This window comes from Triticum aestivum, chromosome 3B, assembly GCF_018294505.1.
Source record: "Triticum aestivum cultivar Chinese Spring chromosome 3B, IWGSC CS RefSeq v2.1, whole genome shotgun sequence".
Lineage (NCBI taxonomy): Eukaryota > Viridiplantae > Streptophyta > Magnoliopsida > Poales > Poaceae > Triticum > Triticum aestivum.
In genome coordinates this window covers 685,019,677-685,040,848 of record NC_057801.1, presented here as the reverse complement: position 1 = coordinate 685,040,848, position 21,172 = coordinate 685,019,677, and positions in this window count along the sequence as shown.

The following is a 21,172-nucleotide window of genomic DNA, read 5'->3' as shown; positions in this document are numbered from 1 at the left end:
AGAAAATCTTAAATCCTATATTGCGCTGCCCACCGTCTCAAAGAGCAGGCAAGAAGATGAGGCTACCGGCTTCAAAACGTCATCATGAAGATGAAGAAGCCGAAGCAGATTTATTTGACACGACGCCATCCTCATCACTCCAGCAGCACCAAACGAAACATAGACCCTCGCCCTCCGTCCGCCATCGGAGCAGCGAACAGAGGGCCAGAGGTTGTGGCCTCACCAGAATTCTGCAAGGAAAGTGTTGTTCCCCAATCGCCCTTTTGCTCTCGAGCGGTTGGGACGAATCGTTATGATTAACTGTATGCCGCAGTGAAGTCACAATACATAATTTTTGTCATTTGCATAAAAGAGTATATTGATGCATCCATCATAAATCACTATACATAATACACTATAACTGCAAAGATCATGTGTATACCATTACTCCAATTAAGAAAGCCGGTTATGGAGCGAAGATATTAGGTATCGATTGTGTCTAAATCCGGATGATCGCATGCTTTAAACGTAAGCCAATGTATTGCAACCATGAAAGCCCAAATCACGCACAAACCGGATATTTTTGTGCCGAGTGGCCCTTCCTCCATGATGATCATAACCGTATATATGATCCCTAGGATGATGATGAGGCACTGCAAAGAACAAATATGTAAGGGGGAAAGTCACAATGTCGGTTTGCATCTTTTCTGAGGTATTTGGTCCGATCGGGCAAGATTTGAATTATGCAAGAACGAATAACTAATGTACAAAATAGATTGAATATTCGTTTTTCATCTTCACAGAATAATGCAAAGTCAAACAATCATTTTTCCAATTGTATGCAAGGACGGATTTCTCTCTTGTAATGTGTGGCTTTTAAACACGTTTGTTACTAAGTTTGAGAACGCAAGTCACCTAAGCTCTAAAAAATTGCAAAGTGAGTATGCATCTTACCCTGGCTAGAGGCTTCTCGTAGGGGCTCGGCTTGCGCGGGGGGCGAGGCTCGATGAGCGGGACGCCGATGGCCACCCAGGCCTCGCCCTCTGCTCGCATCTGCAATGGCTCGGTGAGCGGGACGCCGATCGCGACGCTGGCTTCACGCGCTCGCTGCGCCGCGCACATGAGGGCGACGTTCATAGCTGAGTTTCTGGCCGGTGGATCGGCGGTATGCCTGACCGACTTGGTCTGCCAATTGCGATTCGCAAAGGTAGTTGCAAAAGATAAAAGTTTTGTTTCCGAGAGATGAAACCAGAGTAAGGGAAGTCGCCAGCGGGTAGTTTTAGGGCATGTACAATGGTTGATAAAATAGTCTTATCTTAAGTCTTGCATGCAATTTAGAGATGACAAAAAAAATATCTACAATGGATCATCTCTTAGCCTTATCTTTAATAACTAGTTATTCCTAAAAACATGGTGAGACATATTGTGCTAAGAGATCACCTCTTGTCTTCTCTTATTTAAAAAAAGACAAGCCTTTTCTTACGAGTTCTCTCTCCTCCACCTCATCACTTATCCCAGGGGCGGAGCCAATGTAGAAGCGTTGGGTTCAAGTGAACCCAACGACTTTTGTCTCGTATGTACATGTAGGTACGTGGTTGCCTAACCTGAACCCAGTAAAAAAATCCTGCCTGACCCCATCAAATAACGCGAGGGCCATGTGAGAACAGGTAAGCAAAGGGCCACCCTAAAAAAAAGCTAAGCAAAGGGCCAAAAGCCCACAAGGAGTCCATCTGCCCAGGCGGCCAGGCCTAAACCGTGATTAGCAGGCCCCTTGTGATTAGTCACGTAAAGCAGCCACACGCGAGCCTCGTCGTCTGTTCGTTTTCCAAATCGCATCTCTCCTCTCGCCAGTTCGTGTTGTTCGGCGCCTCGCCGCCGCACGCCGGCGGCAAGGAGGACGCTAGCTGCAACACTTGTAGCCCAAAATTTGAGGTATTAGATTACATTATCACATCTCCTCATCTACTCTCTCTTATATATGTTCTATCTAACTAATAGCCTATTAGTACGAATGTACAATAGTGATTTTTTGCCCTAATTTTTTTTGTGGACTTTGATTGATCTAGGCTACGGAGGGGTATTATTCGAAGAAAATTCCGTCACCAAATCCGGTTAATGATACAGGCACATCAAGGTCACCAATTAGACGTAAGCAAAGTGCATCACATGTCAGTGCAACTAGTCTCCCGAAATCTACTATTCGCACAAAAATTAACTTAGATGAGTTGCCTTCTGATCAGGCTGATCGAAAAAGGATTGCAGAGTACACAAGCAATCCAAGGAAGTAAGATGAGATTAGGCTCCAATATTTACCGAGGAGACCTTACGGGCTACCACTTAATTTTGATTACCCATAGGGGGAGATTGGAGATACTCAACGAAGATTTAATCTAGATTGGTTTGATCAATATGGTCGTTTGCTTGAGTATAGTGACAGGGTGCATAAGGCCTTTTGTTTGTGCTGCTACCTTTTCAGAGATTACAATGAGGGGCAATCTGGAAGTGATGCATTTGTAATTAGTGATAACGGCTGGAACAGAAAAAGCAGACTAGATACTCATCTGAGTAAAAGTAATGTTAATAGCTTTCATAATCTAGCAATAAAAAGATGTGATGCCTTGATGAATCAAGATCAATCAATTCAGGTTGCTATCAATAAGCAAACTGTTCTTACAAGAAAGCAAAATTGAGTACGTCTTAGTGCTTTGTTTGATTCGGTTTACAATGGAGAGATGCTTTTCAGCTATGAATGTTGTCAAGAAAAAGTTGCGGTATAAAATGGGTGATCGGTTCATGAGTGACTCTCTAATTTACTATATTGAGAAAGATATATTTTCTACCATTAGTAAAGATGCAGTGTTTAATCTTTTTAAGGTGATGAAAGATCGAAAGGGGTCACTCTAAAAGTGAGTGACTTTGCAAACTTCAATTGCTTGATGGTACTTACTTTAAATTTGTCAAACTAACATCATTTTTTCAATGTTTCAGGAACATGAGAAGCTAAACCTGGAGCTACAAAGTTATTTGATACTACTCTATTATTTATAATATGCAGATAAGTGTTTTCACAATTTATCAAACCGGTATGTTTTGCACTCTTCAATTTTTCAATGCGACACAATATGTGATATGTGATACTATATTTGTTTTCCGTTATATTGTTTATGGGTGTTATACTTTTGTTGCAATTAGACTTTAATGTTCATAAGTTAGTATCAAGTTCTCATAAAGAGTGAATGAGTGAACCCAATGGCCAAATTTCCTGGCTCCGCCCCTGACTTATCCTACGTGGCACTCTTAAGATAGCACCATTGTACATGCCCTTATAACGCGGTACGCAATATAGGTCCGACCGGCCAGGGTGCTGTAAGACCATCCCCTGCATGCATGAACACCATGGCAACATGACCTGGACCCGATCCTCATCCATCAAGTTTCAAAAACAAAAACCCCAAAAGTTGAAAACGTTACAAAGAGATGGAATCGGTAGCACGCACGATTACATAGTCCTACCGTTTTCGCGGGGCTTATCGTTTATACATGTATACGTGCCTATACGTTTGCGCCGCCTTCACATCCTGCGTGGGTGGCTCTTTTTTCCCTTTAATCACTAGCAGCGAATTAGAGTTCTTTTTCCTCACCACTTGCGGACTCGAAACCTAGCATCACCAGGACAGGCCAGCCTTCCCCTTCCAGCACCTTTCTTCGGCGGCTCTCCTTCGCCGACGACCTCGTTCGTTGATGGTGAGGGGCATCGTCAAATCCACACGTGTGGATCTTTTTTAGGCTCTCGTAGTTAAAGTTTTTAGGATGTTCATCGTCTTAGCTTCGAGGATAGCATTGACAGCGCTAAATAAAAATTCTTCAGATCCTTGTCCAACCTAGCGATTAGTCCTATCGTTGAGAATGGAATTGGAAACCAGTCTATTCAAGTAAGGATGTCGTGGCGGCGGAGACATCCTCGTGGTGGACCTGTATCCTCGGGCTCCGCCATTGCAACCGTGTTCGCTCCAGCGCCGACACGGAGCTTAAGAGGTAGTCCAGGAGCGGATGCAGATTGTGGTCTGCATCGACGGCATGTGGAAGATGGTGGATCGTGTGCTGGGTCCGTGGTTCATGGATGACAGGTATGGCTTCCTCCTTCGACATCTTAGCCCTGCGAGGGTACCAGATCTGGAGTTCGACGATGTGTCCGGGGTGTTGCCCCGGTCTGATTTGTTCAATGACAATGGTTTCGCCTGTGGTGGGCCACATTGATTGTCCGCAAAGCTGCCTATCGAAGATGAAGCCACGTTGAGCTCGGGTGTGGAGACGATCCGTCATTTGTTCATTTGGTGGCTTCTATGGTGGTGCCAGAGGCAGGTGACTGTTGTTGGTGTTAAGCATAGAGGATTCTTCGGTCTTGATTGTAATTTTACTTCTTGGCTGGTGTTTATTTGTACAAAGGCTAACGTTTTGCTGCCTTTTTACTTTTGTCCGGCCGATGTGTATGTGAATTTTCTATGATCCTTATGATATAAATAAGATGCATACTACCATAAAAAAGACTCTTTCCCCCCTTTTTTCAAAAAATTACACTCAATGATATGACTCGCCTTCAAGTTGAGTTTCTCATTTTCCCTCCTGGCTGCGACAACTAGGGCACTCATCTCCTCCAAACTTTAGTGAGCTCGTGGATCTATGTCCTCTCTATTTGCCGCTCATGCGGTGGCTGGCACAGAGGGGTATCTTGGTGCCTTGGCAACGCCTAGTAGTTTTAGTTCAGCATTTTTATCTTGCGAGAGTTGCATTGAGGCGGATGACGGTGCTTTATCTTTGAGCTGGTACGTGAAAGGTTCAATGCAATGACTATGGCTCTGGGGTGCTGGTCTTTAGGGGCACGTGCAAGACTTATCAACTGTCATCGATAATGTCAAGCCGGTTTCGATAGGGGAACATCAATAGTGGCGCGCCAACATCTCGTTCTAGCTGCGGTTGTGGTTATTTGGTGGTTGATTATGTTCAATTCGGTTTCGAATGTTAATAGTTTTTTTCCTAGAGTGACCCTAGGTAATTGAACCCACAAAAATTGGTGCCTTGGGAAAAGTGATTTCTGCACGAACTTATTACTAAAAGTGTTCCGCTATCCCAGACCAAATCATACAGTTTAAAGGAAGAAACAGTGATAAAGAAATGGCCAGGGCTAGAGGTTTTACTTGTAACTGTATATACTTATGCTCGGGATCCTATCTAGATAATCAAAATGTCATTGGTAAACATCACTACTTATATGTTCTCAACATATTGTTTGTGGGAGATGCGTCCAGATAACCCCATGACCAACTGCCGCCACATCGAGATTTTATTTCCCAACCGAGGCCCTTACCCTCTCGCGGGTTTATCCCAGTTATTAACAAATAATCTGACCAACACATTAGCGCTTAATGACGGCACCTTATGTACCCCTAGAGAATATGTTCCAACTATCGTACTAATCTTACTATCACCGACGTTCGACATAGCCTTCAGCTCCTCTCTGCACTCAACCTCTCCATGATCGATCTTCGATATCCCAGGGGGTATCCGCGGGGCCTTAAAACGAGGTAGAAACAAGAGAGAGAAAAGCATACGTAACACATCAAATAACATAATTATTAAAGTAAACCAACAATCTCTTAGTGCGCGTACAGCGGGATATTAAAGGTCTTACAATCCCCGCAAATTGCGATTTGTTCTTGATTGCAAGTATTATGGCTAATGGAGATGGAATCTAAGGAAGTGGATATTGCTATGGAAATGGCGGTGGCTGCTGTAGATGGGAGTGCTGGTGGTGGTTGTGAATGGATGACTTGATGAATGAGTGACGACTCTTCTCGCTGAAGCGTTTTCCTCTCCTTTATATACTGCACGCAGGCTGAATAGAATCGGGGGGCCTCCGATGTGTATTGACCCTAGGGGCCTTCACAAAAGTTGTTAGGGTCATGGAGGTGGCAACACTTGGAAAGAGCGCTAGTACAAGCGCTCACGGTCGTACTAGAAGAAGTCTTCCCCTCTATGCTTTGTTGTGCGCCTCTTATTGAACAGGATCGATCACTACACTTATTATCTTAAATATATAACTTGATTTTGCACCTAAAATAGTCCATAATTTTAGGGAACATAATAAATAAATAGGTTCACAATCTTTTGCGTTCATTAGTCATTAGTAATCAAATCGAAGTGATTGTCTGAGAAAATTTGAGATTATCCGGTTTAAACATGAGTGCAAAAATACACTGACCAACCTCCAAAACTTAACCTAGATTGTCCTCAAGCAAAAAACAATATAGGAAGGAACACAATGTTTCAATTGAAATGACAAAATTGTTTTGGTTCACTTAACTTATATGTACCCCTCTTCTGTTTCACATGAAAAGTTAGCATAGAGGTAATGGCGGGAAAGGTTATTATGCATGCTTTTAGGCCAAGATGGTTGAAAAAAGTCAATTTGGACAATGTAGTCAATGACGAGTATCATATTTTGTCATTATTAGTGATGAAGTTCATAGTAAGGATGAGATGGCGCTGTAAAGGCTTAGATAGATCAGAGCGTAGGTCCCAGGTACCTGGGGAGCAACCGGTAGATGAGCGCTCCTTCGAAAGCCTTCCAACGATCACTTGGGGGTGGACTGAGAGCGCGCCACTTGGGGCGCCTCAGCCGCCGCTATGTGTCGTGCTCTCAGCCGCCACCACGTGTCGTGTTTTGGGCGCTCCATCCGAATATTGTGTTTCTTTTATTATTATTACGCACATGTTTTCGGCTTTTTGGTTTTTCACAAGTCAATCTTAGCTTTTGGACAAAAAAATATTTTGTTTTGCAAAAAAACATATTTTTTTTCTTTCATGAGAAGCACAGTTTTTCTTCCACGAGAATCACGGGTTTGTTTTCGTGCGAGGCACGACCGATGCCTCTCGGAAACAGAAAAAAATATGGTTCCTTCCACAAGAGGCACGGTTTTTCTTTCGCGAGAGGCATGATTGTGCCTCTCGAAAACGGAAAAACACATGTATTCCCTTTCGTGAGAGGCACGGTTTGCTTCTACGAGAGGCACGACTTTTCTTCCGCGAGGAAACCAAAAAAATGTGTTTTCTTTTTTTCCACTTCCGTGAGAGGCACGGTTTTTCTTTCGCGAGAAGCACGGTCGTGCCTCTTGGAAACGAAAAAATAAACTCCCCCCCCCTTTCCATGAGAGGCACATTTTTGTTTTCGCGAGAGGCACGATTTGCTTCCGTGAAGGCACGGCCATGCCTTTCGAAAAAAACACGTTTTCTATTTTTTTTCTGCATGAGTCATGGTTTTTTTGTTCGATTTTTTCGTGAAAAATACTTCGTCAAAACCTATCAACATGGAATCTAGTTTTAAAGATCTCGATGCGAGAAATCCAACAGCAAAAACGGTTTGAGATTTGGACACAAGGTTTAAGAGAGAAAATATTTTAAATAAACGGATCTACGAAAAAGGGAAAACTCACAGGTTGCGACAAATAACGCACATGCATCACTACTTGTCGCAACCTGAGGAGGTAGAAGTTATCTTTGGAACGAGTACTCCTCTAATTTCGAAGTTCCTGCCTCTCTGGATAGTTTCTTTGCGTTCGAGTATGCGTGCTATTTGTCAGCTATGGGCCTTGAATCGAACCTCTTCTACAATTGTGGTGCACCCCTATTGTTTCATGTACTTTTATGTGATTAATTATGTACTCTGAAACCGGCCATCCGACGCTATACGCATATATTTTAAATTGCAGTTCAACTAAATCAAAGAAAAATCATCGAACACGACGAATTTCATTAAAGTTCGAACATAATTTACATAAAACAATGGATGGAATGGCTCCACCTCCTCCCTCCCCCTCCCCGGCGACTCCACGGGCGACTCCTCCGGCGATCCATGGCTCACCCTCCTGGTAATCTTCTCCGGCCAAGATGGTTCCTCCCCTCCTGGATCTCTCTCCGGGGGTGGGTTTCGCCAATAAGGTTAGAGCAAGGTTCTCCACTTATGTGCATTGCCTCAATCCTAGTGATGCTTTTCATCTTGCCGTCTCTTTTGGCCACTCCACCTTTCCCCTAAATGTTGAGCATGTTGGTCTTGCGCTTGAGGCATGTGTTGGTGGATCACCATCTGATCTTCATGTCTTCCACCTCCGTGGACAAGTTTATAAATTTTGTGTGATCTCTAAGGCGGTTGGATTTATGATCTACCAACTTAGATCTTTCAAATGTCCTAGTTTCTCTTGTTATTTCCACCTATGGGGTTTCGGTGGTCCTGCTTGGGTTAGAGAATATAATTCTTGGATTTACGAGAATGATCATGAATGGACCACGGTCACTAGATCTCCTAGACGCATGCTCACCGGTGCAAACTCTGTTCAAATTGGCCGCCGTCCTAAACCTACGCCGCCGACGTGCCGTTCCACAACTCTCGCCAACAATCCTGCTCCCATCTCGGATCACGAGCCAATCTCGGGCGCCATGGTTACAATTCAAAATCCTAGCCCATCTAGCCTAGCCCATCAACCCATCAACCAAACCCCCATCGTTGACAGCCATTTGCAGATCACGGCCCATCTGCCTCCTTCAGCACATGGACAGCCCAACCACGTAGCCCAAACCTCCCCGCCACCCATCAATCATCATCCTAATATATCACAACAGAATATCTTTTGTGGCACATGTTTATCCCATGAGCATTTTCGTTCGGATTGCAAAAATGATTTCCGTTGTCGAAGTTGTTTTAGATATGGCCATATATCTCGTTTTTGTTACAACTCAAAACGCCATCCTCCCGTATATCGGGTCAAATCCTACCTACCTACCAACCCAGTACCAGATACCGATAACCCGCTTGACGACTCATCTCCCCAAAACCCCACCCCCCCTCCTCTATTCGACCGCCCAACCTGCCAAACCCCTTGTTCATCAGCTCATCCTTGCTCTGCTCCGCCATTGTTCTCCACCGCCTCCCCAACTTCCTCCAACACCATGGCCACTTACCCTTGCGACCCGATCCCTCTCCTCCCTCCTGGTACTGCCATCATGGAGGCGGATGGTAATCGACGTCGACGTACTTACCACTACCTTGGCGGTGAGCCTCTTGTCCAATACGGGGACTGGGCCATCATCTCCCTTGCGCCACCTCCGGATCCTCTCCAATTTGATACTGATGCCATGCTCATACGTCATTTTCTTGACCATGAGCGTGGCTTTCGCATTGCTGAGATATCTAGATGCGGGATGGGGGCTGCCTTCGTCAGGTTTCAGCATGCCTGCGACATTGACACCGCCATCAACTACAATCCCTACTTCATTGGCGATTCGATCCTCAGAGTTATCCGTCATGATACAGGTATTAATCACAGAGACTGCACTTTTTCGCATGATGCTTGGATTACGATAGTAAACTACCCTCTAGAGGCTTGGAGACCGGATAAAGTTAGGGAATCAGTTAGTGGTTTTGCCAAATTCTTAGTCTGGAACAGGGACATGTCAAACAGAGCCCGTATCTTGGTCAAAATTAGAGTACCAGATTTGTTATATATTCCTGTCAGTCATGTTATCTGTGAGAGTCTTGATGAGTTCGGCCATGGGCAGTCCTGGACAAGTGTTGTGTACATTCTGCAATCTGATCTTCTCGGAGCTATGGGTGGGGATGAAGATCCGATTCCATCTGATGGTGTGATGCACCCTATGCCACTTGCGCCATTTGGAGGAATATGGCATGATGCTGATTTTCATGACCAAGAGCATCATCAAGCTGCACCAGCTGCCCATCATGTGCCTGATGAAATCAATGAAGATATTCCTATGGTTCACACTCCTCCACTTAGCCCTGAGCAGCATCAACCCATCCAACCTGCAGTGGAAGCCGCCGATGCCTTCATTGCTATGCATGACATGATGTCCAAAATAATGGCGGCTGCTCCTGACATGATGGAACAACTCTCAGAATATGAAGTTGTTAGTACTAGATGCCAGATACTATGTGTGGATGAGGAGCATGGACCTGTCAAGAAGTGCCTGATGACTATTGCTACTGCTGCTCCTCAGGAGCCTTTTATTTCTTCAGTGGAGATAACTGAACTCCTTGAACACTCTGAACTTTCTGAATGCTCTGAATCTCTCAACATGATCGACACTGAGCACGTTCCATCCCCAGCTATGCTGGACTTCATGGCCAGCAACCACAATTCTCCTGTGCATGGGCCACCTATTGTGCTGGCAGATCAGTTGAATGCTGCTGCAATCCCTCCTGCAGTCAATAAGAGGAAGAAAAACAATGCTCCTTTGGATGTTAATGATCTCAGACGCAGTCGTCGCCTTGCTGGATTGAATGCTGGATTTAAGAATGAGGCTGCTGCTATCAAGGCCAAGAACATTAACAACTGCCAGAAGAACTTAAATGCAGAATTTGATTATGAGATTGTGGACCCCACAGCCAAGCCACCACCTGACTTGCCACTGGACACCATCCAAGCTATCGCCACCAAGCAATGTCAGATACCCCTTGAAGTGGTCTCTGGAGAGAAGCTGAAGGCCACGGTGGACTATGAATAAGTCTAGTTATTATATTAGTTGGTCTTGCTGTAAAAAGACCCTACCTGGCCTTAGGCCTTTATTTTGTTTTCCTTGCTCAAGAAATGCTACTTATGTTTTATCTAGGAATTTGGTTTGTAAGGAGTTAAACTCCATTATTTGCTTATGTTGGTGGAACATCAAGAATTACCTATTTTGCATAATGAGTTATCTGAATGGTCAGTTATGTTATGGGCAAATTTGTTGCCAGCTATCTGGTTGGAACATCAAGTTGTTAGTATTTTGCATTTTGAGTTGGCTGAATGGTCAGTTATATTATGAGCAGTCAATGTGGGACAGATGCACTTACAAAAAATTCTGGTTACACTTCATATTGCCTCCATGTGCTTACTACTATAATCTTGTGGATATGATTAACTCATATCCCTGTGGCCCTCTTGCACCTGCACATTTTAATGAATAGAAGTTGGAATATTTTAAATTGGAATGTCAGGGGTATAAACTCTCAAACCAGATGGGATGATTTAAGAGCTAGAATTGAGGAAAGTAATTGTGGTGTTATTTGTATTCAAGAAACAAAAAGAGAAGCATTTGACCAGGCTTATCTCAGAATTTTTTCACCTAGAAGATTCAACCAGTTTGCATATAATCCTGCAATTGGTCTGTCAGGTGGACTTATTACTATATGGAATGGCAGTTTATTCAGTGGAAATGTCATCAGTCAGTCTTCCTACCAAATCACTGTCAAGTTAACATGTAATCTTTCTGGTCATATTTTTTATATCAGTAATATGTATGGGCCCTGTCAGAATGAAGACAGAGTGGATTTTTTTGAATGGCTAAACAACATTGATGCTTCACAGATGGACCATTGGATGTTGGTTGGTGATTTTAATTTAATAAGAAGCCCTGATGACAGAAATAGACCTGAAGGAGACACAAATAATATGCTCATGTTTAACAGCCTACTCCAACAGTTAGATCTTGTGGAGATCCCTCTTAAAGGTAGAAATTTCACATGGAGTAATATGCAAGAGTACCCTTTATTGGAAAAACTGGATTGGATATTTACTTCTGCAAATTGGACACTATCTTTCCCTAACACCCTGGCTCATCCACTCACCAGAGTTACATCAGATCATGTTCCTATACACATTCAGATTGGAAGTGATGTTCCTAAATCCTCCATATTCAGGTTTGAAAACTATTGGTTTGAATTTGATGGCTTTTATGAAACTGGCATACAATGCTGGAATAAAAACCATCAGTTGATAAACTCTGCTCAAGATGTTGCTTCCAGATTCAAATGTCTTAGAATGGGACTCAAAAAATGGAGTAAGAACTTGTCCAAGCTCAACACTAACATCTCTGCTTGTAATTATGTTTTATCTATGCTGGATGGCATTGAAGATCAAAGCATACTCAGCACTATGGAAGCCAATTTCAGGATTATTTTGAGGAGGCATATATCTAAATTATTGGAAGTGAAAATAATTTATTGGAAAACAAGATTCAAAATGAGATGTGTGAAACTTGATGATGAAAATACTGATTTCTTCCATGCAATGGCTACCCAAAGTTACAGAAAAAACTTCATTACTTCTATCAATGATGATGATGGAAATCCTGTCCAAAACCATGATCACAAGGCCGCTATCATCTGGAAATCTTTCAAAGACAGACTGGGTAAATCAATTGACCCTCATATGCTCTTTAATCTGGAGGAACTTATCCAGCCATCTGACCTTTCTGAACTGGAAGCCCCTTTCACTATGGAGGAGATTGACCAGGAAACGGTGACATTCAGAGTATCAACACTGCCTTCATTACTCTTATTCCAAAGATTACAAACCCCCTCAATATGAATGATTTTAGGCCTATCTCCCTGGTCAGTCTTCCTCTGAAAATTATTACTAAGCTTATGGCTAACTGAGCTTAGAGAATTATTACATCAGTTATTCATCAGAACCAATATGGGTTTATCAAAGGTAGAAATATACAAGATTGTTTGGGATATGCCTTTGAATATCTCCATCTATGCCATCAATCTAAAAAACCTATCATCATTTTAAAGTTAGATTTTGAAAAGGCATTTGATAAGGTGGAATACAAAACCATTATTGCCATGCTCAGAGCTAAAGGTTTTGTACCTAGATGGATCAATTGGGTACACAATATTCTTCAATCTGCATCTATTTCTGTCTTACTTAATGGAGTGGCTGGGAAAAAAATCATCTGTAAGAGAGGGGTCAGACAAGGGGATCCTCATTCCCCTTTATTATATGTTATTACTGCTGATCTTCTTCAAATAGTTATTAATGCAGCCTGGTCAAATGGAGAATTATCTCTTCCTATAAATCATGCATATGATCAAGATTATCCAATCATCCGGTATGCTGACGATACCCTGTTGATTATGCCTGCTAATGAAGATCGGATTATCCACCTCAAATACCTTCTGAATCTTTTCAGTCTGTCCACGGGTCTTTTTGTTAATTTCAGTAAATCCTCCATGATCCCCATCAATGTAAATCATCAAGAGGTCACCAGACTTGCCACATCATTCGGATGCAAGGTGGAGAGCCTACCATTCACTTATCTAGGTTTACCCATGGGCACCACAAAACCATCAGTTCAGGATCTCATCCCTGTCATATCTAGAATTGACAAAAGATTATCTGGGGTTGCTAGATTCATGATTTATTTTGGCAGACTTACCTATATAAATTCAGTTGTTGCTTCAATGCCAATATTTGCTATGTGCTCTCTCAAAGTGCATATTGCCATCCTAGATCATGTTGATAAATCAAGTAGAAACTTCTTATGGTATGGGAAGGATATTATAAAGGAGGCAAATGTTTGGCAAGCTGGCAGATGATATGTAAGCCAAAAAGTCAAGGGGGTCTTGGAGTTCTAAATTTGAGAGAACAAAACAAAGCTCTACTTATTAAGCATCTTTACAAATTTTACAACAAGATGGATGTACCTTGGGTCAATTCAATTTGGGAGGCCCATTATCAGAATAATGAAGTCCCTCATTTCAACAGGAACAAAGGCTCTTTTTGGCGGAGAGATTGCATGAAAATGTATGATTATTTTAGAGATATGACAACTTGTGATATTAAATCTGGTGACACCAATATGCTTTTGGAGGATAAATGGAATGGTGATATTATGAAGCTAAAGTTTCCTGAGCTACACTCCTTCACTTATAAGGAAAATATATCTATTAAAGATGCCAAGGACATGGATAATATGTATAGTTTATTTCAACTACCCCTATCCATTCAAGCACATCAACAATTTCATCAACTTTCTGGTGAATTAAATGCCATCAGGCACAACCAGGATCATGACATTTGGAATTTCAATTGGAGCAACAATAAAAACATGACAAAGATGATATATCAATTTCTTATGAAGGGTGAAGATGCTGATGATACTTTTAAATGGATATGGAAATCATGCTGCCTTCCTAAACACAAATTTTTCTGCTGGCTTATCCTTAATGACAGGATAAACACATGTGATCTCTTAACTAGAAAGAGCATGCATCTTGATTCCACTACATGTGTGTTGTGTAATGCTGAAGACATGGAAGATAGAATGCACCTCCTCTTCACTTGTCCATTTAGTCAAGGTTGTTGGTGGGATATTGGATTTGAATGGAATTCAGACTTGGATATACACAGAATGATCATGGATGCCAACCATAGATACAAAATCAAACATTTTTATGGAAATTATGATAGTGGGTTGCTGGAGTATTTGGAACCAGAGAAATGGGATGATATTTGAGGGGATACCCTGCTCAATTAATGAATGCAAATATGTTTTCATCAGATTTTTCAAGATTACCTTGATGAGAGCCAAACCATCTCTGAAAGATGGCATGTCATCCTGGATTGACAACCTTTAAATTTAATAATTTAGATTTATCTTTTTCTTACCATTTCCATTTATGTTGTAATCCTTTCGTCTTTGGTTGTTTCCCCAACAACCACCGTAAGACATTACATTCTGTTTCTCCTTTATTAATGAAAAATGACACACAGTAGGGTTGTTGCCCTACTGTTCTTTGGTCAAAAAATAAATTAAACAATGGATGTTTGACCGTTTAACTAAAACTAGAGAGAGAGAGAGAGAGAGAGAGAGAGAGAGAGAGAAATCTTAAATCCTATATTGCCCTGCCCACCGTCTCAAAGAGTTGGCAAGAAGACGAGGCTGTCGGCTTCTCAACATCGTCATGAAGAGGAAGAAGCTAAAGCTGATCTATATGACGTGACGCCGTCCTCATCACTCCAGCAGCACCAAACGAAACATAGACCCTCGCCCTCCATCCGCCATCGGAGCAGCGAACAGAGGGGCGGAAGTAGTGGCTTCACTAGTGTTCTGTAAGGAAACCGTTGTTCCCTAATTGCCCTTTTGCTCTCGAGCAGTTTGGACCAAGCGTTACGATCAACTGTATGATGCAGTGAAGTCACAATTTGTGTGTGTGTGTGTGTGCATGAGAGAGAGAGAGAGAGAGAGTAATTAAGATTGCTCGACCTTAAATTTTTTTCATTTGCATAAAAGAGTATATTGGTGCATCCATCATAAATCACTATACATAATACACTATAAATGCAGAGATCATGTGTATACCATCACTCCAACCAAGAAAACAAGTCTTGAAGCGAAGATATTAGGTATCGATTGTGTCTAAATCCGGATGATCGCATGCTTTAAATGTAAGCCAGAGTATTCCAACCGTGAAAGCCCAAATCATGCACAACCCGAATATTTTTGCGCCGAGTGGCCCTTCCCCCATGATGAGCATAACTGTATATGCAATCCCTGCGATGGCGACGAAACACTGCGAAGAACAAATATGTAAGGGGGCAAGTTGTAATGTCGGTTCGCACCTTTTCTTGAGGTATTTGGTTCGATAGGGGAAATTTGACTTGTGCAAGAGCGAACAATTAAGGTACACAATAGATTTCTACATAGTGCAAGTAGTGTGTCACAAGACTTTTAAACACGTTTGTCACTCAGTTTGAGAAGGCAAGTCACCTAAGCTCTGAAAAATTTCAAAGTGAGTATGCATCTTTTACCCTGATTAGAGGCTTCTCGTAGGGGCTCAGCTTGCGCGGGGGGGCGAGGCTCGATGAGCGGGACGCCGATGGCCACCCAGGCCTCGCCCTCTGCTCGCATCTGCAATGGCTCGGTGAGCGGGATGCCGATCGCCACGCTGGCTTCACGCGCTCGCCGCGCCGCGCACATCAGGGCGACGTTCATAGCTGAGCTTCTGGCCGGTGGATCGGCGGTATGCCTGGCCGACTTGGTCTGCCGGTTACGATTCGCAGAGGTAGTTGCAAAAAGTTAGGACAAATTAAAGTTTTGTTTCCGAGAGATGAAACCGGGATAAGGGAAGTCGCCAGCTAGGTAGTTTTATAAGGCGGGACGCAGTACGTGTCCGACCAGCCGGGGTCCCGTAAGAGGTAAGGCCATCCCGTGCATGCATGCACACCATGGCAACATGACATGGACCCGATCGTCATCAATCAAGTTTCAACAACAAAAACCTAAAAAGTTTAAAACGTTACAAAGAGATGGAATCGGTAGCACGCATGATTACATAGTCCTACCGTTTTTGCGGGCTTACCGTTTATAATGTATCCGTACTTGTACGTTTGCGCCGCCTTCAGATCCTGCGTGGGTGGCTCTTTTTTCCCTTTAATCACTAGCAGCGAATTAGAGTTCTTTTTCCTCGTCGCTTGCCGACTCGAACCCTAGCGTCACCAGGACAGGCCAGCCTTCCAGGGCCTTTCTTCGGTGGCTCTCCTTCGCCGACGACCTCGTTTGTCGATGGTGAGGGGAATTGTCAAATTCATGCGTGTGGATCTTTTTAGGCTCTCGTAGTTAAAGTTTTGGGCAGTGATAGGCGCCGGCGCACCGGCCTAACTTTCAGCCGGTCGCCTGGCAGCCATCTGATCTGGCAACACAATGAAGCAGATTCGCCTGTGTCTAGCAAAAAAAAAACACTAGCTTGAAGCACTGTTAGATCCGCCGCCAAGTCCGTCCCTGCAGCTCGCCGGCGTCCGCCATGTCCGTCGCCGCAGCTCGCCGGCGTCCCCCACGTTCTGTCGCCGCAGCTCGCTACCCCTGACCACGGCTCGCCGCCCCTCGCCGCAGCTCGACGTCGCCATCGTCACATGCCCTTCCAATCTCACCGTCATTCCCAAAGCCTAATGGCGCTTGCGGCCAAAGCCGGTTCCAGCAGCTCGCACACCCCATTCGAAGCACGGCGTCGCCGGCCGGCTCACCATCGTTGTCGATTTGCAGCACTATATTTTAGCAAAAAAAACACAATCTCAGCAACTACGAAAAACAAAAATAGTCAATTGAAGCAAAATTTTAGCCAGTTCCAGCAAAAAAAATTGCCGGTTCCAGCAAAACCATGGGCCTTGTCGCCGGAACGTAGCAAAAATTTTGGCCGGTCGTAGCAAAAATAAAAGACAGTTCCAGCAATTTACCAGGTTCCAGCAAATAAGGCTCCAGTTCCAGCAAATAAAATCAGCAGGAAAAAAGAGCTCCAGTGGTTGTAGCAAAAATAATACAAGGTTCTAGCAAAAAAAACACCGGTTCCAGCAAAAATCAAATTCAGTAGAGAAGAGCTCCAGGGGTTGATGTAGCAAAAAATATAGCTAGTTCCAGCAAAAAAAATGCCAGTTCCAACAAAAACACCTCGTAGGCAAATGACGGCTGACAGTTCCAGCACCATCTCAAGCACCGGCGAACCCGCGGGTGGAGCTTGGCACCGTTGGATGCAGCTTGCCAAACGTTGGTTGCAGCTCCACCACCGATGGCTGCAGCTCCCATAGCAGCCGGTTGTAGCTCGCGCCCGTCGGCATGGCACCGTCGGATGCAATTCAAACAAACATCGGTTGCAGCTCCGCCAACCCGAGGTTGTAGCTTCCCGTCGCCGCGGTTGCAGCTCTGCTCCAGTGCCGGTGGTCGCCGTTGCCGGCACCGGCGGTGGTCGCGTAGCACTCCAGTGTCAGCTGAAGAAGTGGATGGGAGAGAAAAATGGTGGGGCGTGCTGAGGAAAGGAATGGCTGAGCTGAGCAGCTCCCGTGAAAGAGATAAGGATGGATGCGGCGAAAAGCGGTCTGTGGGACCCATGGCTACAGGAGAGGTGCTGGGTTTGTTTTTATCTCACTAGGCGTGCGTGACTGGTCGAATCTTCGGCCGGCGCGCCGTCTGGAAACGTTTACCTAAAGTTTTTAGGATGTTCATCGTCTTGGCTTCGAGGATAGCAATGACAGCGCTGAATAAAAATTCTTCAGATCCTTCTCCGAACTGGCGATTAGTCCTATCGTCGAGGATGGAATTGGAAACCAGTCTGTTCAAGCAAGGAAGTCATAACGGCGGGGACATCCTCGTGGTGGACCTGTATACTCGGGCTCCCCCATTGCGACCGTGTTCACTCCAGCGCCGATGCGGAGCTTGGGAGGTAGTCCAGCAGTGGATGCAGATTGTGGTCTGCATCGACGGCATGTGGAAGATGGTGGATGGTGTCCTGGGTTCGTGGTTCATGGATGGCAGGTATGGCTTCTTCCTTCGACGTCTTAGTCGTGCGAGGGTACCAGATCTGGAGTTCGACGGCGTTTCCGGGGTGTTGCCCCGGTCGGATTTGTTCAGTGACAATGGTTTCGCATGTGGTGAGCCACATTGGAGGTCCGCAAAATTGCCTATCAGCGATGGAGCCACGTCGAGCTCGGGTGTGGAGGTGATCCGTCATTTGTTCATTTGGTGGCTTCTATGGTGGTGTCGGAGGCAGGTGACAGGCGTTGGTGTTAAGCACAGAGAATTCTTGGGTCTTGATTGAATTTTACTTCTTGGCTGGTGTTTCTTTGTACAAAGACTAACGTTTTGCTGCCTTTCTAGTTTTGTCAGGCCGATGTGTACGTGCCTTTACAATGATCCTTATGATATAAATAACATATATTACCATACAAAAAAGACTATTTTCCCCCTTTTTGATAAATTACATTCAATGATATGACTAGGATTCGGTTGTGTCTACATCCGGCAAATTGCATGCTTCAAACGTAGCCCAGAGTAATCCAATCATGAAAGCCCAAAGCATGCACAAACCAAGTATTTTTGTTGCGAGTGGCCCTTCCCCCATGATGATAATAGTTGTAACTATAATCCCTGCAACGATCATGAAGCACTGCAAAGAACAAATGCATGGAGAAAGTTATCAGTTTGCAACTTTCTCGTTGATGTATATGCTTCGGTCGGGTAAATTTTGGCTTATGCAAGACAGCAAGAACATATAATTAGGAACAAAATGGTTGTCTGCAAAGAGTACACGTTAAAACATCTCCAATCGAATCCTTCACTGCTCCAATGGACCGGCTCTGTCTGGCCCACCCTGACCTCACAAAACCCCACTCTCGAACCAAATCCTTACATACTCTCACTATCCGCTTCGCTATCCTCTCTACTCGAGACCGTCCGCGCTAGCATGTATTGCACTTGTAGCAGATCCGGATCCTATTGACTGAGACGCGCTCTTGTAATGTCTCAAAATTTATAAAGACATCAGTTCTTATGTTTGAAACGCAAGTCTACGGTCTTAAAAAAAAGGCGGAGCATGCATCATCTTACCCTGATTAGAGGCTTCTCGTAGGGGCTCAGCTTGCGCGGGGGGGGCGAGGCTCGATGAGCGGGACGCCGATGGCCACCCAGGCCTCGCCCTCTGCTCGCATCCGCAACGGCTCCGTGAGCGGGACGCCGATCGCCAAGCTGGCTTCACGCGCTCGCCGCGCCGCGCACATGAGGGCGACGTTCATAGCTGAGCTTCTGGCCGGTGGATCGGCGGTATGCCTTGGCCGACTTGGTCTGCCGGTTGCGATTCGCAGAGGTAGTTGCAAAAAGTTAGGACAAATTAAAGTTTTGTTTCCGAGAGACGAAACCGGGATAAGGGAAGTCGCCAGCTAGTTTTATAAGGCGGGATGCAGTACGGGTCCGACCGGCCGGGGTGCCGTCAGAGGTGAGGCCATGCCGTGCATGCATGCACACCATGTGTCAACATGACCTGGACCCGATCGTCATCAAATTTAAAAACGTTACAAAAGACTAGAAAACATGCTCGTGCGTTGCAACGGGAGGAGAAAAAAAACACGACTCTATCCCAATAAGCATGGCTCAAGACTTCTAACAGATCCACCTCCTCTAATTCGACACGACACCCGACTGTGTCACCGCTTATCCTTTTTCTGACCCAGCGAACGGCCACCATGATGCCCACCTGATGACAATGTTTCAAATGTGGTCAATTCTAAGGCGATGGGTTTGCCACCGCATGTCGCACCAATCATTGTGCCCACGCAAAGAAATGATCAAAACGTCAACAACTAATGTCGGCAAGCTACTCCTTGCACTTGGTCCGTACACCTCATACTTGCACTCTATTTTGTACGATCAAACAATTATTATTATGAATCAGTGTTGGCCAGGTCAAGGAGATCGCGACACATCACCTGAGATGATAGGCGCGTCAATTGCGAAGTGAGAGGGAAGGATGTAGAGGCCGGACGTCACACGGCGAGTTGTACAACAAGATGTGACGCGGGTGTTCCTGTTTCCTTTTGTAGTAGAGGATGTGTAGTGCCACATTGACATTGAAATAGTGAGCGGCAACCATGGTTTGTGTGTGTATAATCCATAACAATGTATATACGTGCATCGAGTATGTGTAATATTGCTTCTATTGGCTAGTAACGTATATCAAGGGTAGTATCAAAACGTCGAGGCTTCGCTGAAGGCACTCCTAGTTGGGCCAACCCACGTAGGTGTAGCTGTTTTTCTTTTTCTTTTTGTTTCCTTTTATGTTTTTTTTCTTCTTTTTTTCTTTTTTCAAATAGTTGTTCTAAAATTTAAAATATTGTTCGGAATGCCAAAGAACGTCCTCGTTCCTAAATTGTTTGCATTTTAAGAAATATTTCTATTTTTGAAAAAAAAAAGTTCTTGTCTTAAAAAATGTTCATGTTTTTAAAATTTTGTTTACAATTCAAAATTTGTTCAGCATATATCACAAAATGTTCAATGTAAATTCACATATTGTTCAACGTATATATGTTCAATGTGTATCTAAAATTTGTTCACTGTATATTACGAAAATGTTCAACTTACATTTAAAATTTGTTCAACATATATCACAAAACTGTTCAATGTGTATTTAAAAACTGTTCAGAGTATATAATAAAATTCAATGTATATTTTAAATTGTTCATCGTATATAAAAAATTAAATAATTATTTGAAATTTCAACATTTATTATTTTCATTAATTGGTCACGTTTTCCAGAAAATGTTTAGGTATTTAAAGTTACTCAAATTTCTAAATTTACTCACGATTTTCTAACATTATTCAAATATTTTAAGGAAAATCGTTCACATTTTTTCCCAAGATTTGTTGAAAAAAATAAACAGATCTGTGGTTGTACATACTACTTTAAATTGTACGCTGCTATTTAGCCATACTCAGTCGCTAGATCTTCTGGCGCGCTTTTGTTTTTCGTTTTTGCCAGGGTATGGACCAGGGTGAGGAGGCGTGTTCGATTATCCCCATCCCATCCTTAATTTTTTTT